The sequence below is a fragment of the Budorcas taxicolor genome, chromosome 21, assembly GCF_023091745.1.
Source record: "Budorcas taxicolor isolate Tak-1 chromosome 21, Takin1.1, whole genome shotgun sequence".
NCBI classification, from domain to species: domain Eukaryota; kingdom Metazoa; phylum Chordata; class Mammalia; order Artiodactyla; family Bovidae; genus Budorcas; species Budorcas taxicolor.
In genome coordinates this window covers 25,302,907-25,310,863 of record NC_068930.1, presented here as the reverse complement: position 1 = coordinate 25,310,863, position 7,957 = coordinate 25,302,907, and positions in this window count along the sequence as shown.

Below are 7,957 nucleotides of genomic sequence, written 5' to 3'. Positions count from 1 at the left end.
GTGAAACTCTGGGACATCCCTAGGTTAGTCCACTTTGAGGCAGGACCAGACTCATCAGTCAGGGGCTAAGAACTGGGAAAGGGTTTGGGAGGGTTGGGTGGCTTCCATTTGACTCATGGAATGGTAGCAGGAGGTGATTCCCACAGCAAGGGGATCTGTGCAGGGTGCCAGTGGCACCCACTACTGGCTGGTTTTATTGGCATCCCTCACCCCAGGCTACTGTGGATTAGCTCAACCCATGACCAAGCAGAGTTGTTTCCCCATAGGTGATCAGGGGGTGTCAGAGAGGACCCTGGGTTTGTCTACCACTTGGCTGTAGTGAGAATTCTCAAGGGGGTTTGGTGGAACCAAAGCGGTTTAGGGAAATAAAGGTGTTTAATTTGGTTAGAAATGTCAGCTGGTTGAAACCAAAGGGATGTGTCCCGTATGGGGTCTGGGTGTACCATTCAAATAATTAAAAAGCCAGCAGCCAGAGCAGCCGACTAGACCTTACCACAGCCCAGGTATCTGTATAATCACGTCCTGTTGTTACTCTACCATGTAGGCATGTGCCGCAAGTCCCAGGGTAACTGTCTTTCATCTTCATGTGGGGTATATCCCCGAGGCTGAGTAGGTGGTAGCAGCTACCTTGAGCTGCCCTTTGGAAATAATAGGAAAGAGCCGTCTCTGAACCGCACTAGTTCTGACGTCAGAGGACAGTTCCCCAGGGGTTCCAGACCTCTAGTGTCAGTAGGAGTTATTGTTGTTTAGTCACTAAGTCGTGTCCAACTCTTTGAGACCCCATGGACTGTAGCCCACCAGGCTCCTCTGTCCATGGGATTTCCCAGGCAAGAATACTGGAGTGGGTTGCCATTGCCTTCTCCAGGGGATCTTCCCAACCCAGGGATTAAACCCAGGTCTCCTGCATTGGCAGGTGGATTCTTTACCACTGAGCCACATGGGAAGCCCTCAGTAGGGGATGTCTCTTTAAAAAAAAAAAGAAAAATCAGACCCAAAATGGAGTCAATTATCCCTAGGACAGCAAACCAAGACTCTATATTATAGAGTCAGCCACTCGCAGGAACTCAATCTTTAACCAATCAATCTGGAATTACCTGGTCAGCACAGTGAGGTCACCTGCATGACATAATCCCCTTTCCTCCCAAAGGAAGGTGACCTTGCCTGAAATAATCCTTTTTTTCCTCTGACTTTATTGTCCCACCTACTTCCTGCCTTTAAGAACCTTTCACTTTGGGGTTCCCTCATAATCTCCTGATTAAGAATCTGCCTTGCAATGCAAAGGAAACCGGTTTGATCCCTGGTCCAAGAAGATCCCATATGCTGTGGGACAACTAAGCCAGTGCGCCACAACTACTGAACCTGTGCTCTAGAGCCCAGAAGCCATAATTACTGAGCCCCTAGAGCCCGTGTTCTGCAACAAGAAAAACCACTGCAATGAGAAGTCTGTGCACTGTAACGAAGAGAGTCCCTGCTCACTGCAACTAGAGAAAGATCACACAAAGCAATGAAGACTTAGCTTAGCCAAAATTAAATTTAAAGAATGAGATAGCCTCCCTGAGTGTGAATAGCTCACAGGTACTGACAACATCAAGGTACAAAATTGGGACCCAGACTCTGCCCCATGAAACACTGTTGATCTGCCAGTAACCAGAATCCACTTTCAACATAATCTGCCAGGGGCCAGCGTGAGGAATCCCACCCGTGACAAGGTCATGCGGAAGGAAGCCTGACAAAATGCAAGGACGTGATCAGGTTTCAGGGGTTCCCCCTGGAATTTCCTGAGCATCCACCCCCAAGACCAGAGTCTGCCTGCTTTTCCACTCTTCTAATATCCTCTGGTAAAAGTCAAATTAGGGCTTTAGTCTTCTGCATTTGAAAGCAACGTTTCAGTTAAACCCCTCTGATAGCTCTCTAGCTTGCCTAACAGGTTCCCCCAGACCTCTTACAGCTTGTGAATTGCTTACAGACCCACAACCGCGAGAGGCACAAAGCTTAAAAGCATCTTAAAGATACAGAGCCTTTTCTAAAGAGTTAAAAATTATATTGGTAGAGGGTTTTCACTGTTGACTCAATGACTGCTGCCACGCCTCCATAGTCTTTATCTTTTAGGCACCTGGGAAGATGTTAATCAATGTAATCGGGATGTAGAAAAAGATATATAGTAGTTTTGATGTTAGCAACACTAGACTTTTGAGTTAATTACTTTTCTTCTGTTATAAATCACTGTACTCCTTTTACTTGTTATAAATTGCTGTATCTTTGCTATGTAAGAATGTAACTTTATTTAGTGCTTTCTGAGAGTAGCACCAGACTTTGGGAAGATCAACACAAATAAGTCTTCTGGCTGACAAACCCTTATCAGAAAACAGGCTGTAAAATGTTAATTGGCCCTTTTGGCCGGAAGATGATGTAAATTACCTAAGACTTGTGTATACAACTAGGTATGCAGAGAGAAAAGCCTGGTTTTGATAAGAGTCTGGGCTGCTAACACTGCATAATTTTGTATTACCCATCACTACAAACAAAGCTAGCGGAGGTGATGGAATTCCAGTTGAGCTGTTTCAAATCCTGAAAGATGATGCTGTCAAAGTGCCACACTCAATATGCCAGCAAATTTGGAATACTCAGCAGTGGCCACAGGACTGGAAAAGGTCAGTTTTCATTCCAATCCCAAAGAAAGGCAATGCAAAACAATGCTCAAACTACCGCACAATTGTACTCATCTCACATGCTAGTAAAGTAAAGCTCAAAATTCTCCAAGCCAGGCTTCAGCAATACGTGAACCGTGAACTCCCTGATGTTCAAGCTGGTTTTAGAAAAGGCAGAGGAACCAGAGATCAAATTGCCAATGTCTGCTGCATCATGGAAAAAGCAAGAGAGTTCCAGAAACACATCTATTTCTGGTTTATTGACTATGCCAAAGCCTTTGACTGTGTGCATCACAATAAACTGTGGAAAATTCTTCAAGAGATGGGAATACCAGACCACCTGACCTGCCTCTTGAGAAATCTGTATGCAGGTCAGGAAGCAACAGTTAGAACTGGACATGGAACAAAAGACTGGTTCCAAATAGGAAAAGGAGTGCGTCAAGGCTGTATACTGTCACCCTGCTTATTTAACTTATATGCAGAGTACATCATGAGAAATGCTGGACTGGAAGAAACATAAGCTGGAATCAAGATTGCCAGGAGAAATATCAATAACCTCAGATATGCAGATGACACCACCCTTATGGCAGAAAGTGAAGAGGAACTAAAAAGCCTCTTGATGAAAGTGAAAGAGGAGAGTGAAAAAGTTGGCTTAAAGCTCAACATTCAGAAAATGAAGATCATGGCATCTGGTCCCATCACTTCATGGGAAATAGATGGGGAAACAGTAGAAACAGTGTCCGACTTTATTTTTTGGGGGCTCCAAAATCACTGCAGATGGTGACTGCAGCCATGAAATTAAAAGACGCTTACTCCTTGGAAGAAAAGTTATGACCAACATAGATAGTATATTCAAAAGCAGAGACATTACTTTGCCAACTAAGGTCTGTCTAGTCAAGGGTATGGTTTTTCTTGTGGTCATGTATGGATGTGAGAGTTGGACTGTGAAGAAGGCTGAGTGCTGTAGAATTGATGCTTTTGAACTGTGGTGTTGGAGAAAACTCTTGAGAGTCCCTTGGACTGCAAGGAGATCCAACAAGTCCATTCTGAAGATCAGCCCTGGGATTTCTTTGGAAGGAATGATGCTAAAGCTGAAGCTTCAGTACTTTGGACACCTCATGCGAAGAGTTGACTCATTGGAAAAAACTCTGATGCTGGGAGGGATTGGGGGTAGGAGGAGAAGGGGACGACGGAGGATGAGATGGCTGGATGGCATCACTGACTCGATGGACGTGAGTCTGAGTGAACTCCGGGAGATGGTGATGGACAGGGAGGCCTGGTATGCTGCGATTCATGGGGTTGCAAAGTCGGACACGACTGAGCGACTGAACTGAACTGAACTGATTGATCTCTATGTACAATCAAAAAGATATAAAAGGCCTTCCTAGACAATAGAGGCCGGACCAGTCGCTGGACTGGTTTCCCCCGTGTCTTCTCTTTACTCTAATTTCAGGCTGAATTCGCATCTGGAGCAGGGTGGCTCACCAAGTCTACTTACTTGTCCTAGCTTCTAAGACCCGCGTGAAAGGGAGCCTAAGGCGGGGCACCCTTTGATATTCAAATGGGCGCCAGTGGCCCAACGTAGATGGTGCAAATCTCTTGTCCTGAGATTTTATTGGTCTTCCCCGTAAGCCAAGTTATTCAGCCTCCTTTCTCCACTTAAATTTTCCTACTACACTATTTCTTCATAATCTAATCTTATATTAATAAATAAATAAGTTTCTTCTTGCTTACACCATCCACGCTTCCTTTCACCCTGGATCCACCGGGGCTGGACCCCGGCAATAATCCAAGGGACGAGAGACAGAATTAGATCAGGAAATAGAAGAGTTACTCTCAGAAGAAACTATGAGCTAGCTAATGTGCATCCTTAGTTGCTTCAGTTGTGTCATACTCTTTGCGACTTAGCCCACTAGGCTCCTCTGTCCATGGGATTCTCCTGGCAAGAATACTGGAATGGGTTGCCATGCCCTCCTCCAGGCAATCTTCCCGATCCAGGGACTGAACCATCTCCTGCATTGCAGGCAGGTTCTTTACCACTGAGTCACCAGCAAAGCCCTATGAGCTAGCTAATATACCTTGTCTAAAAACAGAGGGGAAATTTATGGAAACTTTAAGGCTGTTTGACCAAGATAGTACAACACAGTTTGTTGATTCAGGTTTTGTTTACTGATGTGTTCTCACTCACCAGAGATTCTGGAGAAGCTCAAACAGCCACAGTTCTTACCATGTGGAGTGGATATGTTGACCCATGCTAAATTGTAACAGAAGACCAAAAAGCCAAGAAAGGCAGCAACTCACAGATTTCAGGAAACAAGAGGGCTTTATTGGGTCCCTGGCAAGCATCCAGCCCAACTACGCTCTCACTGTTCTCTGACAGGACCCACAAGATGGTCTCACTCTGTCGTGAGAAACTGGCGAGGAAGGCTCTGCTGGCATTCCTCTCTGGGCCTGGAATGCTGGTTGGAAGAGGCCTTGTGAAAATGAACTCCCTGATCTCAGCAGCAGAGATAGATAAATAGAAGGAACACAGTAGAGGAGTCAGCATGATGGACATGGGCATAGAAACCAGACCCCTAGCTATGGTTATTGATCATGGGGTCCCAGGAATGAAAAAGACCAGACAGTGCCTAAGATATCACCCAGTCATGACCATAACTTAAGATTTCTGGTCGGGCAAAGAGGCCTGTCTCAAACTGCCAAGGTAGAGTCAAAATCTCCCACTTAATTTCCAGACTTTCAATGGAGAGGAAGTCAAATATCTTTGAAGAAAAGCCTTATTTTGCATATTATGAACCTTCCTTGCAGCCTTCCCCCAAAGGGATCTATGTTCAATTATTTGGGAATGGAAAGGAAAAGAAAATATTCAGACCCGGGGAGGGGATTCTATAGGACACTGACTTCAAGCTAAGTCCAATGTCTGGGGACAACAGAAAAGCATGTGGTCTGTCCATCCAAGGAGATATTTAATAGACTAAATTTTGTGCCTTAGTAGACTGGGTGGAAATTCAAAGCCAGTGAAGGTTAGTTATTCTGAGCATACAGTTGAAATGGATATACTCTGAAACACGTATAACCCCCACAATCGCCCTGATGAGTGGGATGAGAATGACTACAGTAGGATAGGATGAGCACAAGCCATCAGTTACCCCCTCCCTACCGAAACGGTAGAAGTGATACCATGTTCGTGCAGGAACTATAGGTATCAGTGTTACTATCAGATTGGCGGGCGAAGTCATAATGACTCCTACCACAGCCCAGCTTGGCCAGTGCAAAACACCAGGAGGGCTTTGGCTCACTGTAAACTTTAAAATGTGGTGACTCCGATGGCAGGTGCTCTCCCAGAAATGGTCTTCTTGCTAAAGGAAATTCACCCACCTCTTGGCATTTGGTATGAACCCTTTGATCTAGCGAAATCATTTTTTCCCCTCCATTTTGATGAGCAAAGAACATCAGAAGCAATCCATCTTCAGGTGGCAGGGCTGCAGGACTCCATTGCTGTCCTGCTTAAAAATATGTAATATCTTAGCTGCACAGCTCCGTGCCACAACCTGCCTCATGGGGACCTTGACCTCAGCACTTCAATGTTCCATCATGTTGATAGGACCTGGAGATCAGCAGTTTCCCTAGATGCTTTGTTAAGACATATGTATGAGTCAGAGGTGGGAGATAAAGCATGCAGAACTGCACTTTTCCCCTGATAAAGTTCCTGGGGATCAAGTGATACGTTGAGGTCAGAATAGTTTGTTAATGTAGAAGAAATTCCTGCATTGTGAATTCCTTACCACTAAGGCCCAATTTCAGGCAAAAATGTCAGGTGGGAGCATCTTCTTGCACCAACCCACTTACTGACTGACCCAAAAGACTGCCAGCTTTGGGCTGGGCCCAGAGCAAGTGAAGGCTCTTGAGCAGGACAAGCCGTTACACACGATTCTGCCACCAGGCTGCCTGTGGCAGACCCAGGGTGCTTGAGGGATTTATCTGTGCCATACTGGGGAGCTACATGGCAGCCTCGGCAGAGCAGAGTGCTGTGTGTAGCTTTTGGAAAGTCTTGATTTGGAAAATGTGGCAGGAGAACCCAGAGTGTGGAACCAAGAGATACTCTGGCCAACAAGTAACTATTAGCCTGTTGAGACACAGCCCTCTGACTTGTCACTGGGCTCTGGGGCAGTCTAGGGCTTGGCTACAGCATACTAGGTGGCCATGCTGGCCTTCAGGAAAAGGGGCTGTCAGACCCACCCAGCCACAGACAGGTGTGGCCACCATCACTAAGCAGACATGCCAGGATAGGGTTCTCAAGGCACAGGCAAGTGTGTTGGGGGCGGGGTGGGGAGGTGGCTCCCTCACTCTCTCCCATGATGCCTCCTCCTGACCCATGGCTGAATTCATTTCAGTCTACACCTACACTATGGCTTTAATGAGGTGGGAACCCATCTTGACCATTATGGGCCCTTCTGGATTTGGTTTGCTCTCCTGATCTGTGACACCTCGCCCATCAAAATCCACAGGATTATCAAGTGTTCTAAATCTTCAATCAGAGAAGGCACTTCATAGCAAAGTGATAGGTTGACACCTATGGCATCTGCTCATCTTGTTAGGATCCCAGAAGTCTAGAAGCGGTTAGCTTGAAAATACAGTGAAATAGTTTGCTGAAAACTCAGATGTGGCACCAGCTGAAAACAATACCTTGCAAAACTGGGTAAGGCCTGCAAGATGGAGCATAAGCTCCAAACCTGCAACCTCTTCATGGTGCTATTTCTCCTACAGGTTGAAGCGTGAAGAGGGGCGTTATTACATCTCAAAGCTCTTCTCATACCTGAGGTTTAGGATGCGACTGGTGTAGAGGTTTTAGTCCCTAAGGAAACATCTTCAAAAATTCATAGTAATGATTCAAGTGAATTAAAGTCCTAGGCATCTGGCTGGCTCAGGTTTTTTGTACCTCTGAGCAACACATAGCTAGGACAGGAGTGTATCTGGAATAGGAGTATACATAAAGACTATGTGTAGGAGTAGCCTATTGAGGGAAAATAAGATCTCGGCTATTTAAAAGGGGGCAGGGTACAGATGGACGTGGGGCGTTTTCTAAAGTGCTTCCTGGTTTTCCATATCCACTGGCTAATGTTTGCCACAGGCAGGACCACTAAGGAACTGGACTTTGGGACTGAAGATCCAAAAAAATCCCTAGTCATAAATACTAGTTCTCATGACCAGTTATGGAAGTGTGCTGTAGCCTTTACTCACACCTTCCTTCTTGCTGGGTCATATTCCTCCCACAGGTTGCAGAATTTCAAGATGAGAGTATGATAAAA